Genomic DNA, 26,188 nt, shown 5'->3' with positions numbered 1-26,188 from the left:
CTTATTTCATGTTTTCTGAAATCCCACCACGTAAAAGGCAAAATCTTTCAACACACCACCTAGCAATACCCTTGGACATCCTGATCAATTGAAAGGAGAGAGATTCCTAGTCTATAACACAGAATTTTTCTTCTAAGTTCCTGTTTCTGGTGTGAAATAGATACCTCTTTCCCAAGAGGTTGGACAACAGGGATGACTTCATATTTCAAGAGAGACCTTGCCACAAACCACATGAGTATATGGCTCTATTCTGATAGGTACATCAGTATTAGCAACATTCAATCTAACCCAATAGGCTGAAAAAGACTTATATCCAGAAAGCAACAAAGAAGTCACTACCTTACAACCAGTATTTGATTAAGCTAAAGAGTTGAATAAGGACAATGGACAGATACCATAAAAATGATCTCTGTTGGGCGCCTGAGTGGCTCAGTTGGTTAAGCGACTGCCTTCGGCTCAGGTCATGATCCTGGAGTCCCGGAATCGAGTCCCGCATTGGACTCCCTGCTGAGCAAGGAGTCTGCTTCTCCCTCGGACCCTCCCCCCTCTCATGCTCTCTCTCTATCTCATTCTCTCTCTCAAATAAATAAATAAAAATCTTTAAAAAATTTAAAAAATGATCTCTGTTAATGAAAGTATAGGAAATATTAAAAGGCCATCTGTTTTAGTTCTCAGCCTTTAGAAAGATAAATGTCTAATATCTCTGACTACTTAATTTTCTAAAATGTCTTGAAATATTTTATTCTTCTCATCGATAAAAACATCCAGAACAGACTTATATGTCAATTCTATGGAAACATCATTGGGCTATATTGAACAAGTTATGTGTGAGGCACTTTAGTAAGCATAGGAAAAACAGATCTTTGCCTCTCTAAGTTTCCACTCTAATGATACTATGAGTACAGCTATGTTCACCATCAATTTATCTTGGATTATTTTAGTTTTCACTTCAAGGATAATTATGGAAGAAAAAAGATTGATGTGGTTAATAAAAGAAATGGAACTATTGCTTCCTATTTTCCAAATTGCATTTCACATAAATATTAGTGTTTCAGGAGAGATTTAATAGGTGTTGGGTTAAAAAAAATAAAGAAAAGCCAAGTTTAACAAACTTGAACAAAATTCCTTTTTACAGGATTTCTCAGAACATTTTATCTACTAATATGTACTATGAATCTCCAAGAAAAGGATATCATGTGCAACATTTCCCAAAGGTATTTGTTCTTGTTTTTTATGGAACTCCCCCCAAATAGAGTCTATAAAACATACTACTAATAAAATATCAGGAACCATTTATTTTTAGAAACTATGGGTATCATCATGAGGTTAAAAATAAGATAAAGTTCCATGTGTTTTGAGTGTTCTCTAATATAAATAATGCCATACTTCAAGTATCCCACTTCAGTAATGAAATCTTCTTTCCTTGAGGCCTTTGGCCCAAATTAATCTTTTGACTGTCTCAGGTGTCATAGCTTTCTTTAGCTGTACCACAATTTAGTATACACAGCATTCTGTGGCAGACAGATCACTAGCAGTGGATGCAGAATGCAAGTTTTAGTGCTAGCTAGGAAATATTAGCAAATAACAATCTCCCTGAGCTTCAATTTCTTCCACTATGAAATAAAGAGAATAATACTAGCTAAAATAAATTGACTTATATGTGAATTGCAAAATGCTATATAACTATGCTATTAGTTTAACTATGTATATATATGAGAAAGAAAAAGTGAGAGAGAATACTTTAGGGTAAAACTGTATATTCACAATTTGACTCAACATAATTCTGGTTACACCTTTGTTGTTTAAAAAAATTTTTTTTAATTTTATTTATTTGTCAGAGAGAGAGAGAAAGCACAAGCAGCAGGAGCAGCAGGAGCAGCAGGAGCAGCAGGCAGAGGGAGAAGCAGGCTTCCTGCTGAGCAGGAAGCCCAGTGCGGGACTCGATCCCAGAACCCTGGGATCATGACGTGAGCTGAAGGCAGACATTCAACTGACTGAGTCACCCAGGCATCCCTGTTTAAAATTTTTTTTGATGACAAATAGCATCAATATGTCTTTAAAATATTTAAAGTAGCACAATTATACCCAGAAGAGTTTTACACAATATTAATATTTTTGTATGCCTTACAATGACTTTGTACATAAGATTCCTTCTCCCTTCCTCCTCTGCCATGCTCAATCAATCTGTTCTGCTGGAATCATGCTGGAAATGAGAGCATTTAAGTGCTTCACTTTTCTCTTTAGTTTGCTGGCTATACAAATGAAAAGTAGTATATTTAAAGGCCAACCCAGTGCTTCATTTCAATAATTTACAAAATCTTGCATCTACAGCAATTCCTTGCATATACTTACCTTGAGAGAGTTATATATATAGCAAGTAAGTAATCTAAAAATTCTTTCAGGATTATAGAAAGTAACATTTATTTGATTTTTAGAAACTGAGACTCAGTCGTGATTATGTGTTTCTCAAGGTGACCCAGCAGGCTAGAGATGGGAATAGAACTTAGAACTCTAATTTCCTATCCTGGCTCCCTCCAATTGTCCAGGCACCCTCCTTAACACAATCAAGGTTCACCTACAAGAATACTGGTTAATATCTCCTGGCGCTAAAATGGAATTGGAGTCTTGAAGATGGAAATTGGTTACTTAATTCATTCTAAATCAATGTCTCTGTTGATAATGCATCTGTCAATGTAAGTATCAGGGATCCAGCTGGGTACTAGTGCATAGCTCTTCAGTCATTGTCTCAGGATGTCCTTGTGACATTAGAGAGAAGATCAGATTTTCAATCAGCCTTCAGCTATGTTGCATTTTTTTCTGGCACACATTAAAATGCACTTAGAGTGACCTCCTTCCAGCAGACAAAGAGGTAAAGGCATTCTTGAAAGAGATTATTGAGAGGTTCAGGATTCAGACTAAAGAATAAATTTGAACAATAAGTACTGGATGCTTATAATGGGCTCACAGAATTCTTAGACATTCAGTATGGGCTTTAAAAAAATCTTAAATCATATGGGTGGTATGTTTAAATTGTTGAGTACATACATTTTCTGAGAAGTAAAATAATTTGTATAAGAATACTCTATAGGTGGCTGAAATGAATCATGGGCTACATGCAATTAGAATGTAAGAGAACTCTGTGAGAAGAGGAAGCATTTATTAGAAATCTCTGAATAACTGCCACTTAACATGGTGCCTGGCATATAGTAAGTATTTGTTACATGTTCATTGGATGAATGAATGGATGAATGTACAGATAAATGATAAACATATGTCTGTATTCATGAAATGATGTTCTTAGTAATCATCCATCAGGTTCATCCCTTGGTATCTGAGTTATTATTTCAATATAAAATTTCTGTTTATACTCTGTCACATTAGTGTACATTCAAGGCTCACATGAGTAGAGAAATAAGTTAGATATTATTCAACTTAGGAGAATTTGGTTCATAGGTTTGCTTGTGCAAATATAGTAAATTGCTACTCATATAACATGATTGAATATTGGTATATTCAAATCAAGTTAATAATCAGTTCAGAAGAGGTCGCAGAGTGAGGTAGAGCCTGTATTCTCTATTTTTTAGAAGCTGAGGCTAATAACATTAAGTAACTTCTCCAAGATCATAAAGTAAGCAGTAAATCAAGGATTATATTGCATGCCTAATATTATCACTCAAATTCTTTCCCATTGGCTCTAGCCATAACCATCTCCCAAAACACACACACACACACACACACACACACACACACACACACACACCATTGCTAATATAACATCCAAGCCCCTTCACAATTTATTCTCCTTTTCTCGCACTTTCAACTTTCAATACATACTCTGTTCCAACCACAACAAATTACTTGTCATTTTCCTGAAACATGCCATCTATGTGAATATATCTTTTTGACCTTTTGTTCATATTTCCCCTCGATGGAACTCCCCTCTCCCTGTTCTTTGCTTAGAATTATTCCTGGCATTATCAGGTCCAATTGAAGTACTACTACCAGTCTGTACTCTGAAATTTCTTTGTTCAAACTGGGCCTTTATCAATTGTAATACAAATATAAAAAATAATAAATTACTATTTGTACTTATATTTGTATTTCTAGGAAATAATTTACACATAAGGTATACACTGCTAATTTGGAAAAAAAAGCAGCCTTGCTTTGATGATTCAAAAGGCACTTTAGTATCTTTCAGTATTTCATAGTTACAGGGCAATATAAACACTAATATTCTGGTGATAGTAGTATTGTGAAAACACCATGTTCTAAAACCTTGGAGAACCAGGTTCAAAATCTCAGCTCCATCAATTACTAGCACAGATCTTGGGAAATTCATGCTGATTCACCATCTCCCCATCTGTAAAATGAGGATATGATAAGAGTTCTACTCCAGAGGGCTGTTGTGAAGATACAAGTAAATGATCTTTGTAGTGTTTGGTGCATAATGAGTACCCAATAGATTTATTATTATTATTATTATTATTATTATTAAGCTCTAGATGTCCACAAGTGCTGATCAGTTGAGAAGCTGTGCTACAGAATACCTGGCCAATGAAAGTTTATATTACAGATTCAGCTCTGCTGGGAAAAGCCATAGGCCAAGGGCACAGTCTATCCATTTTGAGTGTGAGCTAAAATTGTGTCCATACGCAAAGGCCTATGGAGCACAATTTTAGCTCATGCTCAAAAATACAGTACTTACAATAATAACTAATACTTCCTGGTACCAGGAGCAAGTATCATGGTAATGCCTATAGGAATTCAGACAAATTTCTATCAGTAACTCAGTCTCCTCAAAGCACCCATAAATTCTGATCAGATTACTACTGGACTGAATATCAGCTAGGTCACCATGAGAAATAAGCAGTGGTCTATAGTCAAGACTTGCTGGATAACTCAAACCAATGTGGCTGGAAGCCACAAACTCCCATATACTGTTTGGGCAAGACAGATAGGAAATTAAAGAGAAATTTTATAAGCTGCTTCAATAAAATCCTGGCTGAAAAACTTTGGGTTAAGCCAGCTAAAGTTTAGTAGAAAGGATTAACTGGACTGCCATCACATGAGTAAATCAGTTAGCTATGTCACTGGCCATGTATAGAAAACAATCCACTTGTAAATGGACCAGCTAATCAGAAAATTTAAAATAATAATAATTTAAATGGCTTTTTTAATGAACTTAAAGAATATTTTAATAATATTAAAAGTACTTTTTGAGCATTTACTGTGGGACAGGCTATATACTAATAAGCACATTTCATGCACAGTCTCATTCAATTTTCATAAAACCCTATGGAATAGGTACTTTTTTGTCCCTACTTTATAGATCAGAAAACAAAGGCTGGGAACATTATGTAATTTGTCCCAAGTCTCTCAGTTAGGAAGTGAAACAACAGGGATTAAATCTAGGTCTAATTGAAGACATTTACTTCTTAATACCTCTTTATAAAAAATCAAGGTTTTTGTCAGTGTCATGTTTTAGCCATAATTCAAGTTTTCCTCTGCACTTAGGCAGTTATAATTCACCAAAATTCAGGTGAATAATTCTGTATAAAGGTTTGAATAGGTAGATAGGTAGGTAGGTAGGTACTGTTAAAGGAAATTTTCAGAAAAGGAAAGAAAATTGCCCTTTGCAAATATTGTCAGAGGGTTGGCCAGCTGAAGTAAAAGAAAAATTATTTAGGAAAAAAATCTTAAAAATTACCAAATAAGCGGGGTGCCTGGGTGGCTCAGTTGGTTAAGCATCTGCCTTCAGCTCAGGTCCTGATCTTGGGGTCCTGGGATCAAGCCCCAGCAGCCTCCCTGCTCAGCAGGGAGTCTGCTTCTCCCTCTCCTTCTGCCCATCCTTGCCCCCCTCCACTCATGCTCGCGCTCTCTCTCTCTCAAATAAATAAATAAAATCTTTAAAAAAATTACCAAATAAGCAATTTTATATTAGTCTTTGCATGGTGGAAGAAAGCAGCATCTTTCTCATATTATTTTTCATGTTCACAAAGTTCATGACATATTTTCTGACATCAGCATAATAGACGTCAGGAATAAATTTGTTTTTGTTAGGGAGTCCAGATTCACAGAAAAAACTAAGGTTTTATTACTTAGGGGACCGGAATTAGAGAGAATAGCCCTGTTATTTTTGGAATGCACATGCTAGGCAAGCCATAAAGAATGTAAATCTTCATTCTGATTCTGCATATATCCCATTGAAAAGGGGCTAGAAAAATAAAACTTCTGTGTGCTGGGGAGTTTTAATATTTATCCAAAGTTGTATTATTATTTGATTTAGGCATTTTAGTTTTTTCATGTTTATATGGTGACCATATTAGAAGCCATTTTATCTTCAGCAAAAAAATGTTCTGTTTTTTAAAGATTTTTTGGGGGGGAGGGGTAGTGGGAGAGGGAGAGTGAGAGACTCTCAAGCAGACTTCCCACTGAGCGCAGAGCCCAAAGCAGGGCTAGATGCCAAGACCCTGAGATTATGACAGCGAAAATGAAGAGGCAGATGCTTAGCCAACTGAGCCATCCAGGTGCCTCAAAAATGTTCTGTTTTGAAACAAAATAAATTCAATAGGTATAGAGAGGTGATAGTTGAGACCCTCCGTCAGACTGTCAATTTGTATGCTTGTCCTGGTAAGTAAAGGATTATATAACATTCACATTTAAATATCTATGTGGATTCAAATCACTAAGGTGTTCTTCAGCTTTTAAATGTTCCCACACATTTAGAGGGTTTCTTTGGTCTCTTGCTGAAGGCTCTTCTTTAATATCACCCCTCCCTTTCCTCCTTTTCCTTCTCTTCCCTTTTCTTTTCTCCCTCTTTTTCTCTTTCAGTTTTCTCTCTGTGTCTCCCTTTTTCTAAGATTTTTTAAAAGATTTTATCTATTTGACAGAAAGAGAGAGACTACACAAACATGGGGAGCAGCAGGCAGAGGGAGAGGGAGAAGTAGGCTCCCTGGCTGAACAGGGAGCCTGATGCAGGACTTGATCCCAGGACCCTGGGATCATGGCCTGAGATAAAGTCAGATGCTTAACTAACAGGAGCCACCCAGGTGCTGGTCTCCCTTTAAAAAAAAATTAAAAACAGGTTGTAGAAAGGAAGGACTTGCTGAGTAAATCCATGCTTATGAATAACTTTTTAACATTAATGAAAAAGGAAAACTCTTATACCCTTTAAATATCCATATCAACAAACCAACAAGAAAACAAGAAAATTGAAAACAGGTACCTAAAAAGAAAAACAGATATAATTTTATTTGCCATATCTTCCATAATACTAAAGGCTGGGAAACAAGTGAATAATAACTATGGAATTTTGAAGAAAAAGAAAACAGCAATCGAGTTCTATAACCAGACAAGCTATTATATACCTCTAAAGACAGCAGAAATACAGATGTTCAGATATTCAAGGATGAGAAAGTATACTGCCTAATTATTCTACCTAAAAAAATAACTCTAGTCAATCAAGATATGAGTCAACTTAATGCATTTGAGAATGTGAAGGGTATGCTATAAAACAAACAGCAAGTAAAGAACCTGGGAAAATGAAGAGTATAAGTAGTTGTTTAAAAAGCTATGAAATGTTTAATTTTTTTCTGATTATCAGAGACAGATTTATAATGAAGCTCATGAAATTTGAGCTTTAAGTCCTTTCACATGCCCAGACTCCTCCCAAGACACTAGAAGGAATAGCCCTAGCAATTTGTTTATGAGGTCCTATTTTTTTCGGGGGGGGGAAGCAAAAATAAGATATTTTAGCTATAGTTACTTTCTTCTTCAATATCTCTTTTGTTAAACTTCCCCTTGTGTCAGTGACATTGAAGTAACCATGGGCATTTGGGGGAGTCACCTAAAGGAAAAGTGAGTTGGGGATATATTTTGTTTCAGTTTACTGGGATATATGTTCTTTACTACATATATAATTTATATCATAAATATTATATTACAATATGTTATACACACTCATACATACTATTGTTCACAGTTATTTCCATATATAGTTGTTAGTAGCCATCCCAGTGTAGGAATGGCTTCCAGGAATACTTGTGGTACCTATTATGCCAGTATTCTTGGTCACAGCCTAAAAGAGCACAGATTACATGATAATGTAAATACGCCTATGCTCTCTGGCATCTGCCATCAGAAGTAGAGGAAAAGCAAGGTTTGAAATGCGTAGGAAGACTAGAAGCTAGTCTGTGAAAAATTAGCCCAAATCTTATGGGTCATATAAGAAAAAATCTTGATAGAAGTTTTCTAAAATTTGACCTCAATCCTAAAAATTTATGTGAAATTACAAATAACCAGTTCTGATGCTTAAAAACATCCCAAATTACCATTAAAAATCCCATCAACTATACTATAGGAAAGATAAAATCCCATTTATATTCTCTTGAATGAAAGTGAGATTTTAAAATCCTTGATTATTTCTTCATAGGTTACAGAATAGTTCATTAAAATATTAGGGAAAAAACAGAATTATAGACATGAGCAAGGCAAAAGGTATGTACATTTATATTGTTGGATACTGTTATATCATCTTTCAAAGATCATATACCCCCACCAACTGTGAATGAAAGAAACAATGTTTACATTTCTAAAATCTATTCCAAATTGATACACAAAAAATATAATTTAAATATGCATATTATTTAGACTATACTAGTTGCCTATTTAATGTTTTTCTCTTATTCTGTTAATACCCGTTTTTATTTTGATCCTTTAAGCTATCACAATAAAAATAGGATATATAACTTCCAAATTCTTAAATATAAAGCAACCAAAAAAGATGATTAGATTATCAAAGAAAAATAAACATAAAAAATAAGATAGTATTAGAAGTCAAAACAAATATGTCACCAAAATAATTCCTTATAAAAGACACTGACTTTTATATAAATTATAAAAACAAAAGTAAAATATTTGTTCTTTACAGGGCACATTTGAAACAACATTATGTAAAATTATATAAGTGAAAAGATAGGATTTGACAAAACTATTCATTTTAAAGAATACTTGAAGAAGGTAGCCATGGGATTTTAGACAAAGGGAGAATAATGTAATGAAATAACAATTTAATGTGATTAAACAAAGATCACTTAAAATAGAGAGGTAGTAGATGACACAAAAGAGTGTGTATATATACATATATATAATCTTTGGAAATTTATTCTATGATAAAGTTGGCAATTATAATCACCAGAACAAGAATACATTTGCATTTCTCAATGGGATATTTTTGATATTTTGGGTAAGGCATTTGTTCTTTCTGCAGCATTCTCCCACATACTGCAGGATATTTAGCATCCTTGGTCCCTAGATACTAAATGTCAGAAGGAGCCCCTAGTCATTGTGACATACAAAACAGTATATACATATTTACAAATTCACTTTCAAGGGAAGATACTGTTCATTGTTGAGGAGCAGTGGTATAAATTGTATGGGAAAACCTGACTACCCATTGATAAAAATAACACTAAAAACAAAGTTAGATCATATATCAAAAACAATTTCATATGGATTAAAGATTTAAACATTAAAAAATGAAATCACACTAGGACAGTATTGTAAATAATTAAAGATCTTGGGCTTTGGGATCATGATTAGAGTGGGTCTAATTATAAAGACAAGCCCTGGTAGATCTTTACTTTATATTAACACTAAAAAAATCCTAAACAAACATTACAGGTAAATGACAAACTGGGGAAGCATTTTCAAGATAGAACTGAAATGAAGAGTTAATATCTTTAAATTATAAAAAAGCTTTAAAAAATAGGTATCAGAGTTGCCTGTGTGGCTTAGTCAGCTAAGTGTCCAACTCTTGATTTTGGCTTAGGTCATAATCTCAGGGTTGTGAGATTGAGCCCCATGTTGGGCTCCATGCCTAGACTGGGATTCTCTCTCTCTCCTTCTCCCTCTGCCCCTTCTCCCCTTCTCCATCTGCCCCTCCGCCCCCCAAAAAAAAGCTCTGGAAAAGAGTATTGAGGTTCCTCAAAAAGTTAAAAATAGAACTACTCTGTGATCCAGCAATTACACTACTAGTTATTTACTCCAAGGATACAAACACTGATTTGAAGGTATACATGCACCCCAATATTTATAGCACCAATATCAACAATAGCCAAACTTTGGAAAAAGCCCAACTGTCCATTGCCTGGTGAATGGATAAAGAAGTTGTGGTATATATATATATATATATATATAAAACTATTATTACCCAGCCATCAAAAATAATGAAATCTTGCCATTTGCGATGACGTGTATTATGCTGGATCATAGAATTGTTCTATTAAGAATATATTGGCTTGGGGTACTGCAGCCACCTATGCCCTAAAGCGACCCCACAGGTTTCATCATATTAGTACTATGAATAAAACCTAGAAAAGTACAGGGGGGAGCAAGATGGTGGAGGAATAGGAGACCTAGATTTCGTCTGGTTCCAAGAATTCAGCTGGATAGGGATCAAACCATCTGAACACCTATGAACTCAACAGGAGATCGAAGAAAAGAATAGCAACAACTCTCTGAACAGAAAAGTGACCACTTTCTGGAAGGTAGGATGAGTGGAGAAGCGAATTCGAGGCAATATTTGGGAGGATAGATGGCGGGGGAGGGGGGTCTCCATCAGCCGCTTCTGGCAAGTGATAGAGCTAAGGAACACAAAATCGGAACTTTTAGAAGTTGGCTCTGCTGAGGAACGTTGCTCCAGTGGCTAAGTGGGGGGTGGAACCCTCATGGGACAGTGGGGTCTCAGGACCCTCAGGGTCACAGAAAGACCGGGGGTATCTGAGTGCTGCAGAGCTCCCAGGTATTGGAGCGGGGAAGCCAGCTACAGAGATGGAGCCAAGGAGTGGGATCTCAGCTCGGGGTTGCCATAAACCATGATCCGTGGCACAGTCGGGCCACTGCTCTTCTGGCAGGGAGCCAACAAGTGGCAGATCCGGGGAGACTCCCCTTCCTCCCCTGGGAGGAGCGGCGCGGGAGCACACCACAGGGATCTGCTGGGTTTGGAGACTCCACACGGGGCCGTGTGCCAGAGATAGAAACGCTTGGTCACAAACTGGGTGAGCATGGAGTGCGGCCGGAGACTGGGGAGATGGGAGTGGCTGACTGCTTTTCTCTGGGGGTGCACTGAGGAGTGGGGTCCTGAGTTCTCAGATCCTACGGGGCAGAGATTGGGAGGCCACCATTTTCACTCTCGTCCTCCAACGCTGTACAGAAAGCTTGCAGGGAACAAAAGCTCCCGACAGCAAACCCGAGCAGATTACTTAGCAGGGCCCCAGCGAGGGCAGGGCAATTCCACCTCTGGCAAAGACATTTGGGAACCATGGCAACAAGCCCCTCCCCCAGAAGATCAGCAAGAACAGCCAGCCAAGACCAAGTTTACTAATCAATGAGAACTGCAGAACTCCAGCGCTAGGGGAACAATGCACATAGAGTTCATGGCTTTTTTTACCATAATTCTTTAGTCTTTCAAAGTGAATTTTTTTGAATTTTTCATTTTCCCTTTTTCAACCAACATCTTATCAATCCCTTCTTTAAAAAGCATTTTTACTTTTCATTTTTAGAGTCATAGTCTATCCCTTCATAGTAGTTACCCTTATTTTTGGCATATATATATATATATAAGTTGTTCTCTCTTTAAAATTTTGAGATACAGTTTCTTCTAAAAGATCAAAATATACTATAAAGCTCTGGTGTATGGCTTTGTTCTAGTCTCCTGCCTGATCACATTCTCTCCTTTTTTTTAAATCTTCTTTTTTGTTCAAATAACTTCTTATCTCATCAATTGCTTTTATAAAATCTTTTATAATTTTCATCTTTACAGTCATATTCCATCCCTTCACCATATTAACTCTTATTTTTGTACATATGTAAGTTTTTCTTTCTTTAAAAATTTGGGAGGCACTTTCTTCTAACAGACCAAAATACACCCAAAATCTAGTGTGTGGCACTGATCTATGCACCAGCCTGATCATATCTGATCATGTTCTGGTTTTTTTGTTTGTTTGTTTTGTTCTGTTTTTCTTTGTTTTTATCGTTTTCTTTTCCTTTCTTTTTCTTTTTCTTTTTTCTTTCTTTCCCTTTCTTTTCCCCTGGTTTCAGGTCTTTTCTGATTTGTTTAGAGTATATTTTCTGGGGACATTGTTACCCTGTTAGCATTTTGTTCTCTCATTCATCTATTCTCCTCCAGACAAAATGACAAAACAGAAAAAAATCACCTCAGAAAAAAAAAAAAAAAAAAAGAACAAAACTGACTTTCCCGGACCCAACTCAATGTGGACATTAGTATGATGTTGGACCTAGACTTCAGAATGATGATTTTAAAGATAATAGCTGGGCTTGAAAAAAGCATGGAAGACACTAGAGAATCCCTTTCTGGAGAAATAAAAGAAGTAAAATCTGACCAAGTCAAAATCAAAAGGTCTATCAATGAGGTGCAATAAAAAATGTGGGCACTAACTGCTAGGATAAATGAGGCAGAAGAGAGAATCAGTGATATAGAAGAGGAAAGGATGGAAAATAAAGAAGCTGAGAAAAAGAGAGATGAACAACTAGTGGATCATGAAGGCAGATTTTGAGAGATAAGTGAAACCATAAGACAAAACAACATTAGAATAATCGGGATCCCAGAAGAAGAAAAAAGAGAGAGAGGGGCAGAAGGTACATTGGAGCAAATTATACCAGAGAACTTCCATAATTTGGGGAAGGAAACAGGCATCAAAATCCAGGAGGCATAGAGAACACCTCTCAAAATCAATAAAAATAGATCAACATCCTGACATCTAATAGTAAAATTTAAAAGTCTCAGAGACAAAGAGAAAATCCTGAAAGAAACTGGGGAGTAAAGATCTGTAACATACAATGGTAGAAATATTAGATTGGCAACAGACCTATCCACAGATTCCTGGCAGGCCAGAAAGGAATGGCATGATATATTCAGAGCACAAATGAGAAAAATATGCAACCAAGAATACTATATCCAGCTAGGCTGTCATTGAAAATAGAAGGAGAGATAAAAAGCTTCCAGGATAAACAAACACTAAAGGAATTTGCAAACACGAAACCAGCCCTACAAGAAATATTAAAAGGGGTCCTCTAAGCAAAGAGAAAGCCTAAAAGTAACATAGACGAGAAAGGAACAGAGACAATAGTAACCTTACAGGGAATACAATGGCACTAAATTCGTATCTTTCAATAGTTACCCTGAATGCAAATGGGCTAAATGCCCCAATCAAAAGACACAGGCTATCGGATTGGATAAAAAAACAAGACCCATCGATATGCTGTCTGAAAGAGACCCATTTTAGACCCAAAGACACCCCCACATTGAAAGTGAAGGGCTGGAAAACCATTTACTATGCTAATGGACACCACGAGAAAGCTGAGGTGGGAATCCTTATATCAGACAAATTAGATTTTAAACCAAAGACTGTAATAAGAGATGAAGAAGGACACTATATCCTACTTAAAGGGTCTATCCACAGGAAGATCTAACAATTGTAAATATCTATGCCCCTAACATGGGAGCAGCCAATTATATAAGGCAAATAATAACAAAAACAAAGAAACACATCAACAACAACACAATAATAGTGGGGGACTTTAACACCCCCCTGACTGAAATGGACAGATCATCTAAGCAAAAGATCAACAAGGAAATAAAGACTTTAAATGACACACTGGACCAGGGCGCCTGGGTGGCTCAGTTGGTTAAGTGACTGCCTTTGGCTCAGGTCATGATCCTGGAGTCCGAGGATCGAGTCCCGCATCGGGCTCCCTACTCAGCGGGGAGTCTGCTTCCCCCTCTGACCCTCTTCCCTCTCGTGCTCTCTATCTCTCATTCTCTCTCTCTCAAATAAATAAAAAAATCTTTAAAAAAATGACACACTGGACCAAATGGACTTCATAGATGTACTCAGAACATTCCATCCCAAAGCAGCAGAATACACATTCTTCTCTAGTGACCATGGAACATTCTCCAGAATAGATCACATCCTAGGTTACAAATCAGGTCTCAACTGGTACCAAAAGATTGGGATCATTCCCTGCATATTTTCAGACCACAATGCTTTGAAACTAGAATTCAATCACAAGAGGAAAGTCGGACAGAACTCAAATACAAGGAGGCTAAAGAGCATCCTAATAAAGAATGAATGAGTCAACCAGGAAATTAAAGAAGAATTAAAAAATTCATGGAAACAAATGAAAATGAAAACACAACTGTTCAAAATCTTTGGAATACAACAAAGGCGGTCCTAAGAGGAAAGTATATAGCAATACAAGCCTTTCTCAAGAAACAAGAAAAGTCTCAAGCACACAACCTAACCCTACACCTAAAAGAGCTGGAGAGAGAACAGCAAATAAAGCCTAAACCCTGCAGGAGAAGAGAAATAATAAAGATCAGAGCAGAAATCAATGAAATAGAAACCAAAAGAACAGTAGAACAGATCAATGAAACAAGGAGCTGGTTCTTTGAAAGAATTAACAAGCTTGATAAACCTCTGGCCAGACTTATCAAAAAGAAAGGAGAAAGGACCCAAATTAATAAAATCCTGAATGAAGGAGGAGAGATCACAACCAACACCAAAGAAATACAAACAATCATAAGAACATATTATGAGTAACTATATGCCAGCAAATTAGATAATCTGGAAGAAATGGATGCATTCCTAGAGATGTATCAACTACCAAAACTGAACCAGGAAGAAATAGAAAACCTGAACAGACCTATAACCACTAAGGAAATTGAAGCAGTCATGAAAAATCTCCCAAGAAACAAGAGCCCAGGGCAGGATGGTTTCCCAGGGGAATTCTACCAAACATTTAAAGAAGAATTAATACCTATTCTTCTGAAACTGTTCCAAAAAATAGAAATGGAAGGAAAAATTCCAAACTCGTTTTATGAGGCCACCAGTACCTTGATCCCAAAACCAGACAAAGACCCCATCAAAAATGAGAATTACAGACCAATATCACTGATGAACATGGATGTAAAAATTCTCACCAAAATAGTAGCCAATAGTATCCAACAGTACATTAACAGGATTATTCACCACGACCAAGTGGGATATTTCCCTGGGCTGCAAGTTGATTCAACATCTACAAATCAATCAATTTGTTACACTACATTCATAAAACAAAGAACAAGAATCATATGATCCTCTCAATAGATGCAGGAAAAGCATTTGACAAAGTACAGCATCCTTTCTTGATCAACACTCTTCAGAGTATAGGGATAGAGGGTACATACCTCAATATCCTAAAAGCTATCTATAAAAAACCCACAGCGAATATCATTCTCAATGTGGAAAAACTGAGAGCTTTCCCCCAAGGTCAGGAATATGGCAGGGATGTCCACTCACACCACTGCTATTCAGCATAGTACTAGAAGTCCCAGCGACACCAATCAGACAACAAAAAGAAATAAAAGGCATCCGAATCCACAAAGAAGTCAAACTCTCACTCTTTGCAGATGATATGATACTTTATGTGGAAAACCCAAAAGACTCCACTCCAAAACTGCTAGAACTCATACAGGAATTCAGTAAAGTGGCAAGATATAAAATCAATGCACAGAAATCAGTGGCATTCCTATACACCAACAACAAGACTGAAGAAAGAGAAATTAAGGAGTCGATCCCATTTACAATTGCACCCAAAATCATAAGATACCTAGGAATAAATCTAACCCAAGAGGTAAATAACCTATACTCAGAAAACTATAAAATACTCATGAAAGAACTTGAGGACGACACAAAGAAAAGGAAAAATGTTCCATGCTCATGGATTGGAAGAACAAATATTGTGAAAATGTCAATGCTACCTAGAGCAATCTACACATTCAATGCAATCCCCATCAAAATACCATCCACTTTTTTCAAAGAAATGGAACAAAGTTTCCTAAAATTTGTATGGAACCAGAAAAGACCCCAAATCACCAAGGGTATGCTGAAAAAGAAAAGCAAAGCTGGCGGCATCACAATTCCAGACATCAAGCTCTATTACAAAGCTGTCATCATCAAGACAGTATGGTACTGGCACAAAAACAGACTCATAGATCAATGGAACAGAATAGAGAGCCCAGAAATGGACCCTCAACTCTATGGTCAACTCATCTTTGACAAAACAGGAAAGAATGTCCAATGCAAAAAAGACAGTCTCTTCAACAAATGGTGTTGGGAAAATTGGACAGCCACATGCAGAAGAATGAAACTGGACCATTTCCTTACACCACACACAAAAATAGACTCAAAATGGTTGAAAGACCTAAATGTGAGACAGGAATCCATCAAAATCCTAAAGGAGAACACAGGCAGCAACCTCTTCGACCTCAGCCACAGCAACTTCTTCCTAGAACCATCGCCAAAGGCAAGGGAAGCAAGGGCAAAAATGAAGTATTGGGACCTCATCAAGATAAAATGCTTTGCACAGCAAAAGAAACAGGCAACAAAACCAAAAGACAACCGACATAATGGGAGAAGATATTTGCAAATGACAGATCAGATAAAGGGCTAGTATCCAAAATCTATAAAGAACTTCTTTAACTCAACACCCAAAGAACAAATGATCCAATCAAGAAATGGGCAGAAGACATGAACAGACATTTTTCCAAAGAAGACATCCAAATGGCCAACAGACACATGAAAAAGTGCTCCACCATTGTTCATCATCAGGGAAATCCAAATCAAAGCCTCAGTAAGATACCACCTCACACCAGTCAAAATGGCTAAAATTGACAAGTCAGGAAACGAGAGATGTTGGCGGGGATGCGGAAAAAAGGGAACCCTCCTATACTGTTGGTGGGAATGGAAGCTGGTGCAGCCACTCTGGAAAACAGTATGGAGGTTCTTCAAAAAGTTGAAAATAGAGCTACCATATGACCTAGCATTTGCACTACTGGGTATTTGCCGCAAAGATACAAATGCAGGGATCCCTAGGGTACGTGCACCCTGATGTTTATAGCAGCAATGTCTACAATAGCCAAACTGTGGAAAGAGCCAAGATCTCCACCGACAGATGAATGGATAAAAAAGAAGTGGTATATATATACAATGGAATATTATGCAGCCATCAAAAGAATGAAATCTTGCCATCTGCAACAATGTGTATTGAACTGGAGGGTATTATGCTGAGCGAAATAAGTCAATCAAAGAAAGACATGTATCATATGACCTCACTGCTATAAGGAATTCTTAATCTCAGGAAACAAACTGAGGGTTGCTGGAGTGGTGGGGCCTGGGAGGGATGGGGTGGCTGAGTGATAGACATTGGGGAGGGTATGTGCTATGGTGAGCACTGTGAATTTTGTAAGACTTTTGAATCATAGACCTGTACCTCTGAAACAAATAATACATTATATGTTAAAAAGAAAAAAAGAAGATAGTAGGAAGGGAGAAATGAAGAGGGGGGAAATCGTTGGGGCAGATAAACCATGAGAGACTATGGACTCTCAGAAACAAACTGAGGGTTCTAGAGGGGATGGCGTTCGGGGTATAGGTTAGCCTGGTGATGGGTATTAAAGAGGGCACTTACTGAATGGAGTACTGGCTGTTATACACAAACAGTGAATCCTGGAACACTACATCAAAAACTAATGATGTAATCTATGGTGATTAACATAACACAATAAATTTTTTTTTACATGAAGGATATCCTGCCATTTACAACAACAGGATGGACCTTGAGGGCAGCATCCTTAAAGAAATAAGTCATATAGAGAAAGATAAATACTATATTATCTCACATATATATGGAATATATGAAATCTAAAAAAAAAAAAAACCTCATAAATACAGAGAACAGATCTGTGTATCCCAGAGGTGGGGTGTGAGTGTGGATGAAATAGGTGAAGGTGATCCACAGGTACAAACTTCCATTTATAAAAGAATAAATCCGGAGGGATAATGTACAGCATGGTGACCATAGTGAACAATAACATATTATATATTTGGACGCTGCTAAGAAAGTAGATGTTAAAAGTTCTCATTAGAAGAAAAAAAATGTAACTTTGTGTCGATGGATGTTAACTAAACTTATTCTGGTAATCATTTTGCAACAAATACATATATCAAATCATTATGTTGTACACCTAAAAGTAATACAATTTATATGTCAATTATATCTCAATAAAAATTTTAGAAAGGGAAAAAAAGAAATAGAGATAGTTAAGATAGATGGGATATGAAAAGGTCCACATTAGTAAATTCTAATACAGACAGCAAGCTTCTGTACTCTAAGGGCTAAATTCTGAGCATTTGTAAGAGAGATTCAGGAAAGGCTCTGCAATCTCCCTATCAGGTCAAATGTTCAAAGACGTCACTGATCCACTGTGGGACTCAGGAAAACAATACTCCAGAACAGAGACAGGACCAGGAAAGAAGAAATGGGTTCTGAAAAAGTTCCTAGTCAAGTTACCATGGACTAAGAACTTTACTAACATAAAAACATGATGTATCCTTAGCAACCAAAGCACACTGTAAGGGAATTAATTGACTCATTTTTGTTAAAGACTGCTCTGGCTATCTAGGCAGCTCCAAACAGCTGACCACTCAGAAATGGAGCTAACACCCAGTTTCCCCTTCCTAGGGCATTCTCTCATTCCTTTCTTTGATAATTATAGTCAACACCATGCTCAAGGTCCAGAGGTGAGTTCTCAGCTCTGACTCTAACATTCTACCCCAATCATGGCACCTGATTCTCATATTTTACCTCTCACTATAGCTAAGGTAGGCTGGCATTAAACAAAACAACAAAAAATGTTTGATGTTTCTAAAAGAACAAAAATAAAGAACTATATAAAATACAAAATAAACAGCAAAATAAGTTACTGTAGTCCTTCTAAAGTCACTAAAATTGGCTTTGCTACTCCTCTGACTTCATTAACATTCCCTTACCTTTCTGGGAATGTCCTGCCCAAACAAATTGTTAGATTGTTCATTACAGGAACTTCCTGAAATATCCATCAACTCTTCAGTGAAAAGCACCCTATGAGTCTTTCAATCCCTCATTTAAAATCTTCAGTTTGCTATTTCCATCTATCTTGTGTTGGCATATCATGTTTACCCACTCCTAATCAAGTTGCCACTGAAAGGCCCACCTTAAATCAAACTTCCAATTCTCAATAAATTCTGGCCTTTCTTTTACCTCACCTGAGACATTGCTGAAGTTTTGTAGAAGTGGTATTCACCCTTATTGTGGGAAGCAATAAAATCAGCTTTGTCTTCTTAAATGGTTATGTGATGATTTGGAGGAGCCAACTATTAATAGCAACTTTAGAGCTATAAACAGAACATCAGGACATCTTTTCTCAAAGGGTCTCCATTTCTATAAAGCTTTTGCTGTCACCACACTGCATTTGCATGGAGGTCAGGGTGCAGTATGTTAGTGCAGCAACATTATCTTAAGCATCTCATGGGAGGCTGACTGTACAGAGTTGTTCTGGCTTCTGTGAGATGGGACATCTATTAAGGGATGGAGGGTTGTATTTCAACTTGCCCAAAATGGCATTGCCAGGGGGGGAAAAAAAAGGCAATCCTATCCTGAGTGATAGAGTAAATAAAAGCTATAAAGAACTGGAAAATGGGCAAGGGGGCGCCGGGGTAGCTCAGTCAGTTAATCGTCCGACTCTTTCAGCTCATGTCATGATCTCAGGGTCCTGGGTTCAGCCCAGTGTGGGGCTCCACGCTCAGCATGGAGTCTGCTTGAGATTTTCTCCCTCTCTTTCTGCCTCTCCCCCTACTCACACACTCTGTCTCTAAAATAAATAAATCTTTTTTTAAAGATTCTATTTATTTATTTGACAAAGAGAGAGAGATAGCTAGAGAGGGAACACAAGCCTGTGAATGGGAGAGGGAGAAGCAGGCTTCCCGCTGAGCAGAGAGCCTGACGTGGGGCTCGGTACCAGGACCCTGGGATCATGACCTGAGCCGAAGGCAGATGCTTAACAACTGAGCCACCCAGGCACTCCTAAAATAAATAAATCTTCAAAAAAAAAAAAGAACTTGAAAAAGACCAAATAAATGCCTTTCTCTGTGACACCCAGGGCCAGAGAATATTTATTTATTCCCCATCTGTAGGACCAGACCTGAGTCAAAGCAATGAGGCCATTTTGTAGCCCTGTGAGTATTCCAGAGACACAGGAGACAGATGCACTATTCTGGGTTGGGTTGACATTGCCAGCATACTGAGTCATTACCTATCCCAGGATATTGGACATATTTTAAGCACATTCTAAGGCCCAAAAGTCTTCTCTTGATTGAATAGCAAAGCTCATGAGAGCATTGATGGAATGCAGAAGTAGGGATACAGGTAAGTGAAGTGAGTCTTAAAGATGAAGAGGGATAAGGATGAATTTTTGGGCAAAGCAATCATCTATTCTAGAACCTGCTGTTGAAAACAGATACTGGAAAACTGTTCAGGTGGTGTTTTCTCTTTCTTTTTTCCCACCCTTGCTGAAGGAATTCCTAGGGAGACAGGGGAAAAATAAGACAATGTGAATGAATAAATTTAAATTAGTGCTCCATAGGTGGTGATAGCTTGTCAGCTCCTAAGCTTTATCAAACTGAGGAGAATCTAAGTTGGTATTTCATACCTTTACTCTCAGACAACACACACACACACACACACACACACACACACACACATGCTGAAAATAAAGACTACCTGGTTTGCCAATCTTCTTCTGTAGACTACTAATTTAAACAGCATCTTTTCAGGTCCCTATCTATATACTTTCTATTGCCAGACTTAGGAGACAATTTGAGGATCTGAACATCTTATTGGGTCCGAACTCTGATGTCTCTGTTTCTTCAGTTGGAAATTGGTCTAATACTTATATTTTTTGGTGAAGATTAAATAAAATAACATATGTAGATTCTATAACACATGGACACAAAATCGGTGCTTTAAAAATAGTAGTTCCCATCGCTTCTCGGCCTTTTGGCTAAGATCAAGTGTAGTATCTGTCCTTATCAGTTGAAAAATAGTAGTTCCCTCTCATTTACCCACTCTCAAGATTATGAGCATAAAACTATTTTCACAAAATGATGAAAGGCATTGTTTATGCACTACAGCCTGAACATAATCATACTTTCCACAAAGTATAGAATTTGTTTGAGACACATGCACCTATTCCTGGCAAAATAGTTGGAATCTTAAAAGCTTTTGCAACTGAGTCTTTCCAATGGCATCTGAATCTATTCCATGGGGATGAGCATTGAATTCATCACCTTGGAAAGAGGTAGAGTTCACCCATAATCTTCCCTGATTTATGAAGAGAGAAAAATTCTCTCCAAAGTATCAATAATAAAATCTTAAAATATCTACTCAAATCTCATCATACTTTTCCCTTACCAACTTCTTTCCTTCCCCACTGTATGAGAAATTGTGGCTAGGTATCACCAAGGACTTTTGTCTCCCCACCCGTTCCAAAAAAATCCCTAATACTATTTTTAAAACAGATATATTTAAATGAAGGGATTAAAATAACTTTAAATCAGAAGTAAAGACATATATTATCACATCCAAATTAATAATATCTTAACAAATTTTGATTATTTGTGGTTTTGAAAAAAGGAGCAACATTTTAAAAGTCATCTGTCCTCTGTTTGGTGCCAAACTGGAGCCTTAAGGAATTTGAAACAGTTGAAGGAATTTGAAACAGGTGAACTAGTAAATCTAGGATAAACAGTGTTTATGATGGAAACAATGACAGACCCTTTACCATAACACTACTGATAGAACTGAGCTCCCCCTAGGAGTGTGAAAATGGCAGATGGTACAGAAAAGAGCTAAGATTTATAAGTCTGGGTGTGTTTGAGGAATGGGGGTGGAAAGTGTGCATAGTAATTCAAATTCATCCGTCCTGAAAGGGAATATTTTGAAAAGGGGAAAGCTACTGGGAAACATTTTTTTTCAAGTCCTGTAGAAGGAGTGGGCACCACACCCCACTGTTATTTCTGTGTCTTCCTTCTCCCTTATTCTAATTTCCTAACCATCTCTCTCTTCCCATTTCCTCACTTCCTATAGTCCTCTAAGAGAATCTAGCAAGTTAGGGGTCTGATATATTTTTACATCTCTTTGTAAGAGTGAAATGAAAGCATGATTAAGTCCCTCTGTTCCCCCTTCATCCTCCCTGCTTCTTCATTTTACCTAGTCTTCCTAATAATAATTAGGTCATTTGAGAATTGAATCACCCTATTCCTACCCAGGGCCTTTTCTTATAGCAAATTCCCAAGAAAAAAGAAAGGTTTTTCTCTTCCGTGTGATTTTTGAACAATCACTGATTAGTCAGCCTTGACAGCTGTTAGAAAATCTTGGTGTATCCTGAACATTCCTATTGATTAGCTGATATATGACCTGGGATTTGGCTGAGCTGATTGCTTTATCACTAAAGCATTCAAGAAGTTCAGATTAGTTAGGCATCCCTGTAAACTCCCATTTATCCAGAACTCAAACTGCCAGAAAGTCCAAAGAGTCAGAATTATTTCCAGGAAATAATTAACAGAAAGGAAGGTGTCCAAAGTGCTTTCTGAATCTCCCATTACTCCCTCTATTCCTTCCTCCTTTTTTTTTTTTCTTACAACAAGCATTAACTAAACGCTCACTACATTGCTGAACACCGGACTAGGCTGTGGTTATAGAAAGATCCATAACACGTAGTCCCTGTCCTTGAAGAGCCCACAATGTAATGAGGAAACTGACATGCAATAGATAACTATAATACAATGAATTAAGTGCAATGATAGAAAGGTGCCTGTGGGGCTGTCGCATTACAAAGGAGATGTCATCTTTTTGCCAAATTAAACCATAAAAGCCTTTTGATTTGGTTCTAATCCTTGGGAAATAGATGGTCAGTGTATCAGAGAAGAATGAACACTGGTGGGGGAGCTAACTATGTGTGGGTTCACAGTCTGACTCTGCTATGTATTAACTGTGTAAACCAGCTGTCACATTTCTGAAAGTCACTCATTATTTCTGAGCTTTGCTTTCTTCTTATGTAATATATTACTTGCCTCACATGCATTGTCTTCTTGGTTTCTTATAAGAGCAGTAGTATTTATCCTGACCAAAGCAGAAATCACAGTCCAGAAAAATTGAACTTGCTTAAGTATACCCAGTTTGTTTGTGGCAGATTGGCTGACGCCAAGTCTACTGTTTTTTTCCCTGCCTTTTTTCAGTGAACCCATAAAGGTCACTAAACTACATTTATTATGAAGGAAGCAGGCATCATTTTGGGAAGATTTTCAATCCTGAGAGGTAAAACAAATGGGATTCCTCAGTTTATGATAGTACCTCATTAAATAGAATCCTTCTTCAATCATACCCTCTCCCACCACACACACAATCCCTGATCCTTCCTGTTAATATATATATATATATATATATATATATATATATATATATATATATAATGATCTTTATGATTTTTTAAAAGATTTTATTTATTTTATTTATTTTATTTCTTGTAGTTATTTGACAGAGAGAGAGACAGCGAGAGAGGGAACACAAGCAGGGGGAGTGGGAGAGGGAGAAGCAGGTTTCCAGCTGAGCAGGGTGCCCGATGTGGGGCTTGATCCCAGGACCCTGGGATCATGACCTGAGCCAAAGGCAAATGATTAACCCACTAAGCCACCCAGGTGTCCTGATCTTTATGATTTTTAAGCAGAACTTTCAGTTCTATATTTGGTCCATAAGTCCAGACAGTACAAAAGCTTATTAATCAGTGGTTTGGAAAACAATTGCTCCAGCCATGCCTTGTTCTCTTTCTTTCACTATATTGGCAAGAAGTGCAATGGAAGACACTTGGAGTTTCTTTGATTCTCTTGTCTCCTAAAGCCTACTTCGCATGTGTACATGCCCTGGCTAACCTTGGCAACTGACTGCCTACATATAAAGTCAAAAGTCAGGGGAAAAAAAACTACCTTAATGATTCTTATGAACTGTACCCCTTTAATTAAAAAAAAAAACTGAAAAAATCCCCTTTGAAAATGTGCTTATATCAGAAGACAAGCAGTATCTCCATACTGGTAAAATGATGGCAACAATTTTAGGTTAGTGAACTGGAATGAAGAATACCTGCATTGTCTCTGATGATCCTGGCATTTGGGAATAGTGATAAATGACTGGAGGTTATTAGACCTGTCCTGCAAAATGGTGCTGGTGAGTTGGAACTTGAAGTTTGTCATTTGAGAAAGGAAACTGACTTCCCCAATTGGACCTAATTATGACAGCCATGATAAATAGTCTTTCCATGTTGGCATGTTTATTTCTCAGGAAACTGAACAGGGAAATTGGTTTTATGCATTTGTGTGGATGGGAAGAATTGCAATTTTTATCATGTCTTATAACAAATTTATCACCCAATAATCTGAAGGTATGATCAAATTGCAAAAGCAGATGATGTCCCCAGTCTCCTAAGCATTTGATGTCTGTTAAGCAAGAAGAATATTAATCAGAAAATGAAAGGGAATTTTCTCTTCCTTTATATTCAGAATGATCCTTTGCTAGGTAAACCTCTCTTCAGCATTCAAATCATCATATTCTTTGCCTTATACTTGACAACTTCATATTTGCCAATAGGGTTCTTCAGGACACTTAAAGAGGGAAGAGAAAGTGTAAAAGTTTCATTTTTTAATCAATTTTTCTCAGTTTGGTTAAAGAAACATGCTAGTTCATTTCTCAGTGCTTTCAAGTTTTCATTCCAATTTACTGAGGGAGAAAATGAAATCCATAGAGATCTCTGCTAAATATGGCAGCAAGTTGTCTTACACTCCAGTCTTTACTAGGGTGTACAGCTTAATCTTAATGATTTAAATGATTAATCATTTAATACTTATTAGATAGGCAAAGTATTATGCTAATATGTTGGCTCAATAACCCTGGACCTTAAGCAAGTTATCTGAATGTTTGAAAGTCAGTTAATTCAACTGTACAATGAGAATAGTCAGATCCACAGGACAGGATCTATATGATTGAATTATGCAATATATGTGAAAGCATGGTGTCTAGCATGTGGTACGTTTTGATAAATGCTAAACAAGAAAGAAGTGCAACATAAAATGATTTGAAAACTATCAGTCACAACTAAAATGTCAGTGATCATCATTCTTTCTCTGAGTTCTTGTATCTAGGAAACAATAATAATAATAATAATAATAATAATAATAATAATAATAAACCAGAACCCAGGAAAGGCATACCATGGGTTCTTTTGATTGTACCTTAAGTCCAGTTCTAAATCTAGGCAAAAACCAGGTTGTGTGAATCCCACCTCACATTTGCAGTTGGTGTCCATGATCCCTGGATTTAACTCGGGCCTGGACTGGAAAGAGATTCTACCTTGCCTCTGGGATTCCCTATATAGGGATTATTTTAGAATGTCAGGTATCTCCAAAGGATCTTGGGGTCATACTAGTAGCACAAGTCACTAATGGAGTGGAGAAAGAAATGCTACAGGTCTCCATCTGGCCTCCACAGGAAGAAACAAAAATCAGATCAAACTCTATATTTCTGCTTCAACTAGGTGGCACCCAGAGGCTCACTGTTGTACAATCACTCTTGTACCTTGAATATAACATAAAACTGTACTTTCCCAGACATGTTTCTCAGGCCTCTCAGAGGACCACCAGCTCAAAACTGCTTTTTCCCCCCTAAAGATACCTGGAAAATCTTATTTTGCTATGTGTACATGAGGGAAAATAAAGAGCTTCCTGGCATGCAGGTGTAATAATTGGGAATGCTTCAATGTTCTTCAGAGGCTAATGGGATAGCATAACTTGTTTGCAATCAAAGATCACCACATTAATCAAAACTTCAGCTATTCAATGCTTTCTTCTTTATCTGAAGAGGCCCACCCTGAATGCCAAACAATTCTTACTTTTCCATAGTATTGGTGGAGAATCACAAAAATTCTAAAGGAGGCAAATTATATAAATTCATTCATATCTGGCTTTGAGATGTATGAAATTTGTACATTTTTTTTTCTTTGCTGTAGCTTTACCTTCTGGGATTTTGTTTAGGTTAATGATAAAATTAGTAGTTTTGCTAATGAGAATTGTGGGGTTACAAGACTTAAAATGTTGGATCTGGGGCATTCTGAACTGGTAGCAGCTAATCAGTAGAGTGAACAATACACATGGAAACAGATGAGAAGTAACATTATACACAAGAGGGGGTGTGGAGGATAATAAAT

At 37.1% G+C, this 26,188-nt stretch overlaps 1 non-coding gene across 1 annotated transcript; it reads left to right on the top strand.

Moving 5' to 3' along the window:
- Nucleotides 1-20,918: 20,918 nt before the first annotated feature.
- On the top strand, nucleotides 20,919-21,116 carry LOC112809344 (U2 spliceosomal RNA). Its single transcript, XR_003204565.1, has one exon. It is a non-coding gene; the product is annotated as a U2 spliceosomal RNA (small nuclear RNA).
- Nucleotides 21,117-26,188: the final 5,072 nt, after the last annotated feature.

This window comes from Callorhinus ursinus, unplaced genomic scaffold (assembly GCF_003265705.2).
Source record: "Callorhinus ursinus isolate GAN/ISIS: 27379988/994484 unplaced genomic scaffold, GSC_fseal_2.0 scaffold33, whole genome shotgun sequence".
Classification (NCBI taxonomy): domain Eukaryota; kingdom Metazoa; phylum Chordata; class Mammalia; order Carnivora; family Otariidae; genus Callorhinus; species Callorhinus ursinus.
This window is presented reverse-complemented; position numbering and strand designations above follow the sequence as displayed.